The sequence below is a fragment of the Puma concolor genome, chromosome B1 (genome assembly GCF_028749965.1).
Source record: "Puma concolor isolate L17-30 chromosome B1, mPumCon1.1.hap2, whole genome shotgun sequence".
Classification (NCBI taxonomy): Eukaryota; Metazoa; Chordata; class Mammalia; order Carnivora; family Felidae; genus Puma; species Puma concolor.
Genome location: NC_141670.1, coordinates 154289425 through 154303010, shown reverse-complemented (window position 1 = coordinate 154303010; position 13586 = coordinate 154289425).

The following is a 13586-nucleotide window of genomic DNA, read 5'->3' as shown; positions in this document are numbered from 1 at the left end:
CAACCATTTCAGCTTATCTCAGAGCAAAGGACAAAAACAGACTTCATTCTCTCTGCAGGTAGGCAGATAGATACAAGTGAAGCACAGACAGGTCTAAGTCATTTGCTCAACCCTTCTCCCTCATTCACCTAACAAACAACCTATTCCACCCTTGAGTAAGAGTGCATAACAGAGAGAAGTTGGGGGTTTTCTGGGTGCATCTCCCTGAGATGGTAACATTAAACCGGGGAAATAGAGAGTTCTCCTCATAGGATTAAACCTCTGGAAATAAAATTGGCTGGGGGAGGTGGGAGAGACAAAATTAACCATGAGGCTAACAGGTGTCTGCATAATGTAACCCCAGTGATTCGAAAGATCAGAATAGAAGTGGATGGTGTCAGAAGGCTGTTCAAAACAGTTAAATTAGGAATAGGTTGAGTAAGACTGGGATACAAAAGAAACTCTAAGGAAACTACTCTCAAAGAGATGGGAAACAACAAAATATCATTTAATAAAATTATTACTAATCCCAATGTAAAAAGATAAAAGAAATCAACCAACAGAATTTGTTAATCTGTATAACTTCACTTCCTGAGAGCATTAGGATATATTTCTAAGAAACTTAATTTAAATCAGTATCAAAGACATTATATTAAAAAAAAAACGTATCCTTTAGGGGCATCTAGGTGGTTCAGTCGGGCTCAGGTCATGATCTCATGCTTTCCATGATTGAGTCCCGGCACCTGTTGGCCAGCTCTGCACTGACAGTGGGGAACATGCTTGGGATTCTCTCTCTCCCTCTCTCTCTGCACCTTCCTTGCTCGTGCTCTCTTTCTCTCAAAATAAATAAACATTAAAAAAATGTATTCTTTAAAATCAAAGACCTTGAGAAACTTTGATACTGGGAACCATATCAGGAACAAAAAGATCTCAATAAAAGACCTTTACGTTGGGACAGATCAGATGTTGAGGCAGCCTTGCTTGGAAGTAAAAGCCTATCAGAATTTGTTCCTGCCTCCCTTAGAACCAATCAGAATATTTCACCAATTCTTTAAGAACCAATCAAAATACTCTGTGCTTAGACTGTGTAATATATGTAACAGATTCAGACCCTGAGAATTTTAAAGAATTTTAAAATTCCTTAAAAGAATTTAAAGAAACTGCTTCTGAATATAGGTATTTCCTTGTGCCCAACAAATTTAGTAATTTAAGCTTTGTAATCAGTTGGTCTCGTTATGTTATCAACAGATTACATAGGACACTTTCTAGTGAGACGAGTTTTATTTTTAATTACAAAAGTAATTGATAATCATTATAAAAATAATTAGAATGACAAAAATAAAAAAGTTAACTCTTTGAGGGCTTATTTTGTACAAAGTTCTTCTAACTGCTTTACATATATTAACCATTTTAATCATTAGAATAACCAAAGCAGGTACTATTACTACTACCATTTTGATGCACAAAATGAACCGCAGAGATTCATGCATCTTCTGATTTGTGAAGCTCGGTTTGAAGTCAGCTGAACATCTAATAAAAACTCTCAAGGGGCGCCTGGGTGGCTCAGTCGGTTAAGCGGCCGACTTCGGCTCAGGTCATGATCTCGCGGTCCGTGAGTTCGAGCCCCGCTTCGGGCTCTGTGTTGACAGCTCAGAGCCTGGAGCCTGTTTCAGATTCTGTGTCTCCCTCTCTCTGACCCTCCACCGTTCATGCTCTGTATCTCTCTGTCTCAAAAATAAATAAACATTAAAAACAAATAGAAAAAAAAACTCTCAAAAGCTAATACTATCATAAATTCCACAATATAGATATAACCACTGTTAAGAATTTGTTGTGATTCCCTGAAGAGTTGTTTTCCAAAACAAACATATACAAGTTTTTTTTACAAAAATGAAATTATACTACAATATCATTTTATAATCTTTTTTCATACTAAAACTATATTGTCAATATTCTCCTGGGTCATTAATGATTTAAGTTATCATTTTAAGGACAAATTTTGAATTTATCTTAATTATTTAACCAAATCTTATTATGGGATATTATTTCAATTTTTTATTCTTACAAAATACAAAAATTAACAGTATGTACATACATTCTTGTAGAGGTATGCATTTATTTGTTGAAGACAAATTTTAGTTACACATTTTAAATGCATTTTAATTTGTTTAAAGACAACTCTTCAAAGAAATTATTTTTAAAAAATTCACAAGACATAAATAACAAGATTGTCTGTCTCTCCACACTTATTTCACTTCTGTTATATTATACTTTTTAACACATTTTTCAATATGATAAACAACAAACTTATCTCTTTTTTTTTTTTTTTTTAAATTTTTTTCAACGTTTATTTATTTTTGCGACAGAGAGAGACAGAGCATGAACGGGGGAGGGGCAGAGAGAGAGGGAGACACAGAATCGGAAACAGGCTCCAGGCTCTGAGCCATCAGCCCAGAGCCTGACGCGGGGCTCGAACTCGCGGACGGCAAGATCGTGACCTGGCGGACGGCAAGATCATGACCTGGCTGAAGTCGGACGCTTAACCGACTGCGCCACCCAGGCGCCCCCAAACTTATCTCTTTTAATTGCTACTTTTATTTATAATACTGTTTAATTCTGTATCTTATTCAGTTCTAACTTTATTTCTAGTGAAACATTTGATAATATATTTAACTTTTTTACAGTATTTTATATGTATGTGTATATATATATATATTTGTCTTGATGTTTAAGTTATCTGTGTAAAATGAGTATTTTAAGTGTGTAATAAATTCCCAACTCATGAATGGCATGTCAAAATAATTCACTTAAAGGTTGCTATTTTAGTGATTAAAAAACTATTGTAAGAAAAATAATCATGATTTGTTTCCAGTTTTTTTTGATGCCTTAGGATAAAGACTGCAGAGGTGCCTTCCAGAAAGCACTATTCATATAATATTTAGGGGGGAGGGGACACCAATCACTTAATGTTCTAGGTCAGATATTTCCTGAAGTTAAACAACTTCTTGACTCTTCTTAGGGCTTTCCTATCTCCAGGATTATTTAATTGCCTACAAACATTTTCTGATATTTTTATAGTTTAGTTTTTTTCCCAATTAAATTTCAGTTATATTTATACCTGGAATATATTTTTATTTGAAATATGAGATTTACTTTGATCCTATAAATAGACATTTAAGATTTTCTTTAAAAAGTGAGTTGTTCCATTGTTATATATTTAACTACATTCTTTTCCTTTTGATGTGAAATGTTAACATTTTCTTTTTTTTAATTTTGAGAGAGGGAGAGAGAGAGAGAGCACAAGCTGGGGAGAGGCAGAGAGAGGAGAGAGAGAATCCCAAGCAGGCTCCTGCTGTCAGCATGGAGCCCTATGCAGGGCTTGATCTCATGAACCACGAGATCATGACCTGAGCCAAAATCAAGAGTTGACTGCTCATAGACTGAGCCATCCAGGTGCCTCTGTTAACAATTCGTATAATTAAAATTTAACATATATTAACTTGTACTAGGTATGTAGTTCTTTTCATCTCATTCATCGGTCATTTATCTTCAGAGAAGTATCACACTGTTCTAAATATGGATATTTTCTAGTAGATGTTTTTATCTAATAAGATACACCCCTTTTCGCACCTCTTCCCCATCCAGACATTCTTATAAAATAAAATAATAGGGGCACCTGGGTGGCTCCATCGGTTAAGCGTCCAACTTCGGCTCAGGTCATGATCTCACAGTTCGTGAGTTCGAGCCCCGCATTGGGCTCTGTGCTGACAGCTCAGAGCCTGGAGCCTGCTTCAGATTCTGTGTCTCCCTCTCTCTCTGCCCCTTCCCTGCTCATGCTGTGTCTCTCTCTGTCTCAAAAATAAATAAACATTTAAAAAAATAATAATAAAATAAAATAAAATAAAAAACTTTCTTCAGATTTCTGCTGAGTTAATCTGTGTAAATAAAAGGTTCATTTGGTGAAAGTGAGAAGTATGTGGTTTCATGTTCAATTTGTAGTTGACTAATCAGTCATTTAGTAAGTAGATAGCAATTACCTTTCCTTCCCCAGGAACCATGCAATCAATGATCTAAGGATGTACTAGTGGGCAATTAGTTATGAACCTGACTTCATGGAGATTCCAGACTATTAGGGTGGCATACCTTAAGCAACTTATAAATGCTAAAAATGAAGTAGAAGAGGTGTTGTTCCTACAAAAGACAGGGGAGTAACGATCAGCAGGGCCAGGGCAAGCCTCTATGAGGAAGTGATGTTTAAGCTCTCACACTGGATGTCAGTATACCTTAGTCATAAAAGGTATTAGAAGGGCAAGTTTTGAAAAGCATATTTTTACGTGTATATTTGTTTACTTTTTATCTTCTCAAAACAGAGTGTAAGCTCCACAAGTGCAGTGTCTGTTTTACTCTTCAGTGCATGCCAGGAACAGAAGGAGAAAGATCAAGTACAGGCAGAGGGAGAGGAGGAGAAGGAAAATGTCTTGTTTGAAAGATGGAAGACAAACAACACTTTTTGTAGAATTTAAAGAACGGATTGTGTCTAGAGCACAAGAAGCAAGAAGAGAGGCAGATTATGAAGGGTTTTAAAGATCATCTTAAAGAATAAATTTAATTCTTTTTTTAAAAAGTTTATTTATTTTTGAGAGAGAGATAGAGCGAGTGAGAGTGGGGGAGGAGCGGAGGGAGACAGAGGATCCAAAGTGGGCTCTGTGCTGACAGCAGAGAGCCCCATGAAGGGTAGAAGTCACGAACCTTGAGATCATGACTTGAGGTGAAACCAAGAGTTGGATGCTTAACTGACTGCATCCCTCAGGTGCCCCAGAATGAATTTAATTCTAATAGCACTGAGAAAATATTGAGAGGTATTAAGAAGGGAAGTAATATTCAGGGTTCTTTTGCTCTTTAAAAATCAATCTGGCTGTAGTCCCAAGTATGGGTTTGATGGACAGGAACAGAAAACACAGGAATTATGTACTTGGATTAGAACAGTAACAGTGGTTACAGCAAAAATTGGACAGAAGAAGAATTCATACAGGCAGTAGACAGGCAGGATTAGATCTCAAGTTCTATGGTTTGAAAAACCAGGGGTAAATTGAGAAAAAGTGAATTTGATGAGTAAATTATTTGACATGTAAACTTGGAGTATCTATAACATATTTAAGTAGAGATATCAAGAAAGCAGTTAAACCTGAGTCTACTTGAATTTAAATTAAGAGGGACATCTTTGGTAGAATATTAAGCAATTTTGTAATTATTCTTTATTTGTTCAATATTTGCATTAGTGATCTACAAGATAAGATAAGTTTACCAAATTTTCAGGTGACAAAAATCTAACACCAGTTAATTACATGTGAAATGAAAATAGTAATAGTGTATTTTGTATATGACTAATGTGAGTATTAAATGAGATCATCATCTAGCGCTTGTCTATGAATTGATAAATGCTCAACAAAAGTTCAGTTTGAAATAGCAAGATTCAGAATCAAAATAATATTTTCAGAAAGAAAAAAATGTGATAGAACTGAAGAGATGTAAGCTAATAGAAATAACTAAACACAAGTGCAAGTGTTTCAAAAGGCAAATTCACCAGTAGAATGGAGAAGTCTTGGAATTATCAGTTCATGAACAAAAGTCCCAGAGACTCCATTGACCAATAGGTCAGTCTGAGGCCACAAGTCACAGTATGAAAGCAGCTTAGATGAAGGAGAGCTCTATGGCCTGCACTGGACAGATGGTATGTGATGGATTATCTTCAAAATTTTGTATCACACACAGAAATGCATCCAGAGAATAACCAGGATATTGAAGAACTTAGAAGCATTTCAGATGAAGAAGGTTTGAAAGAACTAATTGTTTAGCCTAGAAAATAATTCTAGGGAAATAAGAGAAACATGAAAAAAAATAGTGCTTAATAGTGCTTTCTAGAAAGCAAAATATGAATGACTGGGTGGAATTTTAAGAAACCAATTAGTAAGGAAATATCTGACTTAATATAAAAATTAAATCTATAAAATCTTACCAAGAAATAAGTTTTCTGTTAGTATAATTATGTGAATGTGGGTATATAGCTTTCTTTAGAAATGTGGTCAGAAATAGATGAGCATCAAAGGCTTTCTACATTTTCAATATAATTTACAAAATCCCATCAATAATATGCAAAAAGAATACATATCAAACTATAATTGTACAGTTGTCAGCACATGTTGACTATATATGTGTTTCACAGGCTCATTAGAACAGTGAGTATTCTATCCAAGGTGAATACTAAAAGTAACATTTAGTCTACTATATTAAGATACATTTAGCTTAGTATACTATAAATTATACTTACTTTATTTTTTAAAATCACATTTAGTATCTCACAATCTGTTTAAAACCTATTTGTCCCACTAGAGTGATTGTATATCTAAGAACCTGAGTTCAAAATAATAATCATTTGCATTATTATTTGAAGTACCGGGATTGGAATATCTTGAATTATGTCTTATTATTTGGATTCTACATTTTATAATTTAAGGCTTTCTACTTCAAATCCTCAAAATAAATAACCAAGAAGAAAGCTTTTAAGGTACAAAGGAACTCTAGCCTCTATCTGATCTGTTTCTTTTTCATAGGAAGGGAAGAGTTAAATCTCCAGAAAATAAACAACAAAAATATTTAGCCCATCAGTTTGCTCTCAGAGACAGCATGAAGAAACTGAAGCACAGAAACATTGAGTCACTAGTCCAAGGTCACATGGCAAGGATTTGACCTCAGTCAGTGTTGTTATAGAATCCTTATTTTTAATGTATTCTTTAATTATTATTTAATGAAATAATTAAAAATTTCTTGTCAAATTGTAAAGGACAAAGTAGATACAGTAAATTTAAAAGATACTGCTTTTGCCCATTTCAAATAATGAAGGACATATTAAATAATAAAGGGAAAAATGGGAGGCCAAAAATAATGGCTTCAAATTTTATTTGCTCTTTTTTAAAGACTTTGGTAATAAAGAGAATTTTGTCCTAGAAGGCTCCTTAGAATTTCCTTGAGAGGATTTTAAAGGGAGGTTTGAAATACTTGCAAAATGCAGGCCTTTTCTCACCACCTGTAGCAAGATACTTAAAGAAACCTTATCTCATCTAAAGCTGGACACATCACACAAATTTAGCTATTTGGTAACATTACATCGTTGCCATTTTCCTTGACCTTCCACCAGATGGAAAGCATCAACTAGTAATTTTGCTTTGGAAATCCTAATGTTTGTTGTTTTGTTCAAGAGGAAATAGCATATTGTTATATTTTCTCCATCAGTGTCCTTATTATTAAATCAATGATGCCATTTTCCATAAAAAGGGTTCCATGAAAACATAACAATCTCATAAATAAAACAGGCCTAGCTCATCTGGTGAACTGTTTCTTACACATCAAATAGCACCAGATGCTTTAAAGGTACTGGTACTGGGCCACAATGCTATTTTGACCAGATTGTTTATATCACATTCATTCATCCAGTTCTTTCCTTGAATAAATATCATTATTTTGTTAGCCTTTGCACAATTTAAAAGGCTCCTGGTAATTTAATAGTGATTTTTTCCAAAAGGAAGTTAAATATTTAAATCAGTTCCAAATCACGGAAACAGACGAGGGCTACCTAGAAGTAACAAGATTCTCTTCATCTTGTCAGACTTGACAGTATGATTCATTTTAGACCAATAATGGACCAATTACTATTGTTCAGAAAGATGGGACACTTTACCTTTAAAAAAAGTATAGAGGTTTTTTCTTGATGAAATTCATGAGCTTCTAGCTCCTAAGCAAAATACAATGATGGTGACCCACATTAAAGAGATTCAACTGCTAACAAATTAGTGTGGGAAGATATCCATGAATATGGAATCATTGGCTTTTATTCATGTCAGATGAAGAAAGAAAGACATGTTGAGTGTGTATACAACACAGGCAGACACACGTGCGCGCGCACACACACACACACACACACACACACAATTACTAACAACACTACCACCACCACCACGGTTTAAAAACAGAATAATGTATAATCATAAGAGACACAGTTTGGTTAGCATTTTTTAAAAGCCGTTTTTAGGACTTATAATGCTTTTCTATATTTGATCTTAAAACATTTTAACATATATCACATATTCCCAGTTAAAATGATATAATTGTAAACATTTAAGGATCAAGTGACCCAAACACTATTATATAAATAATCATAAATAAATAATAATAATTAAATAAATATATAAATAAATGTTCATTTATGAAATAAACAGATGTCAATGAAGTCTTTCTTTACCCTTCACATTGTGTAAATCTAACTCTGTCAAAATTATTTTACTTTGCATAGCAGGAACATATTATATTCATCCTTGTAAAAATTCATTCCTGATTAGTTTAATATATGAAATTAAAACTTCAAAGTAATCAAAGAATGAGCAACTTTTTGAGTAGTTTTAGTACTATCAAACCAAGTATATGAACTAATTACCTATTATTAGGCAATATTTGGTGAGCACCTATCTGCTAAGATATTTGCTTAGTGTTTTGTTAAAATATTATGTAATCTTACCTAATAAGATTATTGTTGTGCCCATTTTACTGTGAGTTATTACAGTACTAAGTATTGAGAAAAAGGAAAAAAAGCATAAAGGATGTTTCTAGAACTTAGAAGTTCTATATAGTTTTAAAGAGATACCAAACTAACGATGCCAAAATGTTAGAAAACTTTTTTTTTTTTAATGGTGTAGCAATAGTTTCTAACTCAAAATATTTAAAGATTAGTGTGGACTGGAGCAATGTATTTTGAATTTGCAGACCATGTAAAAGCAGAGGTGAATTAGCGTAACAGGTAAAATTTGTGTAATTAAAAGAATAAAACAAATTCCTTCCAAACTGGAGTCCAAGTGTGGCAAAGCACAGAGGCTATCATCCATATTGAATGTAGTTAAAAGAAGTTCCAAAAAGGACAAAGAGATTACAATGGATAATATTGAGAAATAGGATTAAATAGATGAAAGGGAAAACTAATACCATGCTCTACAAAGCTGAGAGCTTTCCTTTAGTATGATGTAAAAGACCACTGAGAATAGGGTTATATAACAAAAGTTTTACCTGTCTTGATCTATTCAAATAAAATTTAGGTTATATCCAACTATTTAAAGTCCCTTGTGTCGTAAAACATAAATATTTCATTAAAATTACCTCCACTATCTGACTACATTAGGTTCGTTATTACAGGATATTTTTGCTTGATTTCAAGGGGATAGGGAGGAGAATGGAATTGAGATTGGACCTCAGACATAGAGTTGCAGTATATGTAAACACACATATCAGTGACAGAAGAAGAAGGGTTCAGTGTGAGCCAAGATGGGAAAATATTGAGAAACATGACTAAAGAAAATATTTCAGTAGTTTCTGGGTGATGCAGTCCATGAATACTCTAGGTTATTCTTTTTTTTTTTTAATGCTTATTTATTTTTGAGAGACAGAGACAGAGTGCAAGTAGGGGGAGGGACAGAGAGAGGGAGACACAGAATCTGGAGCAGGCTCAAGGCTCTGAGCTGTCAGCACAGAGCCTGATGCAGGGCTTGAACTCACAAACCATAGATTATACCTGAGCCACAGTCAGATTCTTAACCGACTGAGCCATCCAGGCGCCCTTACTCTAGGTTATTCTTAGAATTGAACTATATATAGTAATAAGATCTACATTACACCTCAAGACTTAGGAGTTGAAATACAGTGTAGAAATTGGAATTCAAAGTTGGTAGTGTAGTGAATGAGGGATAGGGGAAGGACATCTCTATTCAGACAGCAGGTAGACTGTGTTTAAGATTTCTGTAACTTTAATAAACAACAAACTCCAAGCTTCTCAACTGAATCTAAAAAATAACGAAATGGACAAATACGTATAGACCAATTCAAGATTAGTAAATTCATTTTCAACCTTTGATGTCGATTTGATTTCAACAAGGTTATTATCCCTTAACATGAAAGGTAAAGCAGGCTGAAATGAATGCTAAGTTAAAACCCAAAATAAAGAGAAATTCTTATTTGGAAGTACTTATATAATAGGAAACGTCTACCTTCAGTATTTAAAAAAGATACTTAAATTTAATACAAATTTTTAGGGGGCCAATAAATAATATTCAATTATTTCATTCTTTGAACATCATCCAACTTCCCTGTAGATAATGCTTATAAAAAAAATTAAAACATGCTTCACAATATTTACTGTCTTCTCCATCTCTTTTTCAAATATCTGTTTGATCTAGACATTCCCACAAAGAGCAAAGTGAATGTTTCAAATTATAAGTATCAAGCCAATGGCATTTTCAAAGGCTTTTAATTTGGAGAACATCTTATATTCATTTGGCCTGGAAGAATAGTAAGGGTTACTTTGACCAGCAGCATGTGTGACCAACTTTAAATGCATTGACTACCATTAGCCTTGATGAATTTTTTCCATGTAATTTTTCTAAGGTATTCTCAACCCAGAGAATTTTTAATGTGTAAATATCATAAATTTGTTAATTGACATAATTTTTTGGAAACCCCCATTTAAAATTTTCATGTTCTCATTCTAGATTATCTTCAATAAGCAAGGTATATCTATAATAAATTATTTTCAAAATGGATTTATTTTCCAAGCTATGCAGTATGGGTACATCTTCAATTTATTAAGTTGAATAATGTTTACAAATTGTTTTTCTTGTGAACTCATTTTATTTCAATGAAACAAATATAGTTTAATAAAATCATTATCACTTGTCCATAAATAGCATTGTGTTTGATCACACATAGGTAGACATGCTCAATATTTTCACAGAATACTATTTTTATGAAGATGATAAATGCTTTAGCTAATGAGTTGTTAGCTTTTATAAAATAAACTATACATGACAACATAATTGATGAATATGATGATATTATTCCTTGTTTATTGATATTTACTAGGCTTTGGTCTATAGCTCAATAGAACTATTCTTTAAAGACCTCACTTTCACAAGTTTCCAATAATGCATATTGGAAAGAAAAAACTTCAGATATGTGGAAATGCAGATCCAGTATAAGCCAATAATACTAATTAATTGATCCACTACTTTTTAGAGAAGGAGGTGGAGAAAGAGCAGGAGAGGAAGATTATTCTGAAAATTATTTTGTTTCATTCTTGCAGGTTTCTCTACCCTAACGGTGTTGCACATTATTTGCCTGTAGTTTCATATGTTCTATCTCTCAGCATAGAAAATAAGATAATGTTTTTTTATCCCTCCCTAATGGCTTTAAATAACAAATTTTGATCATCTAGAATGAGAAAAAAAAAACTGTTTTGTCCAGGAAGAGCAGCAAGACAACATAGCAATAACCTCAACTCTACCACATACTAGCATAAGACCTGACCTCTCTGTTACTCAGGTGTTTTTGTTTGTTTGTTTGTAAAGTGGAAATTATATTACTTAACTTAGACAGTGATTGTGAGATTGTTGTGAGCACATCAACCTTTAGTTACTGTATTAAATTTCTGTGCTGCATAATAAATTACAAATTTAGCCTCTTAAAACAATACATATTTATCATCTCACAGTTTCAGTGGGCCAAGATTCTGGGAATGGCTCATCTGGGTCCCCTGCTCAGTTTCACAAGGTTGCAATCAAGGTGTTGGCTGAAGCTAGGCTTTCATCTGAGGCTTTGAATTTTCTTCCAAGCTGATGTGGTTATTGGTAGAATTCGTTTCCTTACATCTATGCAACGCATGGAAATCTGTTTCTTCCAAGCCAACTGGAGACTCTTTCTATTCACAATGGATCTGGATTCCCTTTCATATATTTTCACTAATTAAGTCAGGCCCACCCAGGTAAATCTCCCTTTGATTACCTCGAACTCCACTGATTTGACAATGTAATTATATCTGCAAAAACCCTTTACCTTATAACACAACTTAATCACAGGTGTGAATCATGATCACAGATCTTCTCACATTCAAAGCAAGGTGACTGTACAGGCTGTGTATACCAAGGGATGGGAATCAGAGAGCTTTCTGAGAATATTGCCTACCACAGTTATCTCCTAAAATTGGGTATTTTCAGTCTTTCCTTTCTGTATATCTTGTAAGATTTCACTTTTCTGCCTTGTTAGAGTTGGAGTTAGGTGTTAACTCTTTGGCCAGCAAAATGGGGGAAGTAGTGACATGCATTATATGCATAGAGAAGCTTTAATAATCAATGGAAGCATGCTGGTTATGAAGCATTTGTCAGCCTGTGTCTCTAAGTGATTATAATATGAAGACACTCTGCTCACTCTGGACAGGTAATGTGACTCAGAAACCGTTAGTGTATTAAGTCCCTGAGATTTGGGGAATTCTCCTTACTGTAACATAACTATTCTGTCAGAATATATAAGCCCCATCAACATTTGGCACATAATAAGCATTTATTACATGCAAATTTCATGTTATATGTGCTTCAAATATAGGTACAGTCAACCAACATTCAGAGACTAGTGTTTCAATTTATCACTTATTTTATGAATTGACAGAAAATAAGATATGTATTATTACAAAATTATTTATTCTAAGAAATACCAAGTAATTGCAGTGAAAATAAAAGAACAAAACCTCACCAATATTGGTAGGGAAATAATTAGTTAACAGTCATTATACAGGAAAAACCTGATCTATATCTCTATCAACATCTACCTGTATATTCTGATTAGCAGCCCTTATGTATTCTTCCTGCTCAGAAAGTCAAGACTGATGGCACTATAGGAAATTCCAGCCCTCAACCAATCAAGCTGGGAATGAGGAAGGACTAAGTGTCAGTTGTATGAACCAAATAGAGGACATATAACAGATGTCATCAATGGCTGCATTGCATGGCACCAGTGCTATAGGAGTTCAAAGTTAGCAAAGGCAGTGTGATAAGGTATTGTAAAGAGAGGCTTCAAGGATAAATTGGGGATCTTGAAAGAAGTAGAAATTTATTTATATTAGCAGAAATTAGAGGGACTTTTCCTGGAGATGTATTAATAAGGCATTTTTAAGCCAGAGACAATCCTAATGAAAATAAAGCTTGTTAGGTTTCACCACCTCTTTTCTCTCAGATTTACATGTATACAATCGATTGCTAATTGTCTGATGTTTCCCTGTGTTTTTGAAATTACAAACTTGCTGTGTGTGGAAAAGATGCAACATGTGTAAGTACTGTTTGAAAGATCACACAATGTCTGTGTCAATAGTCGTTTATGAAGTGGTACAATAAACACACCTCATAGGTGTGCAGATCTACCAGTTTTCACAAACTTCCTGCCCCTCATCCAGATAAAGAAACAAGCCCTACCTGTGTTCCCTGGTTGTTATTACATTCTACACCAGGATAACAATTATTCTCACTTTCAAAGTTAAGATTAATTTACTTGATTTTAATTTTATAGAAACCAAATCATTATTTATTCGTTAGTGTCTTTTCTCTTTTGTTCCATGAGAAGTTAATAAAATGCATGTATATTTCTGCATGTGAAAACATTTCAGTCTTTTTGTTGCTAGGTAGTGTTCATTGTATAAATATGCCATATGTTTAGTTACCAACTATACTATTGATAGATTTGGGGAT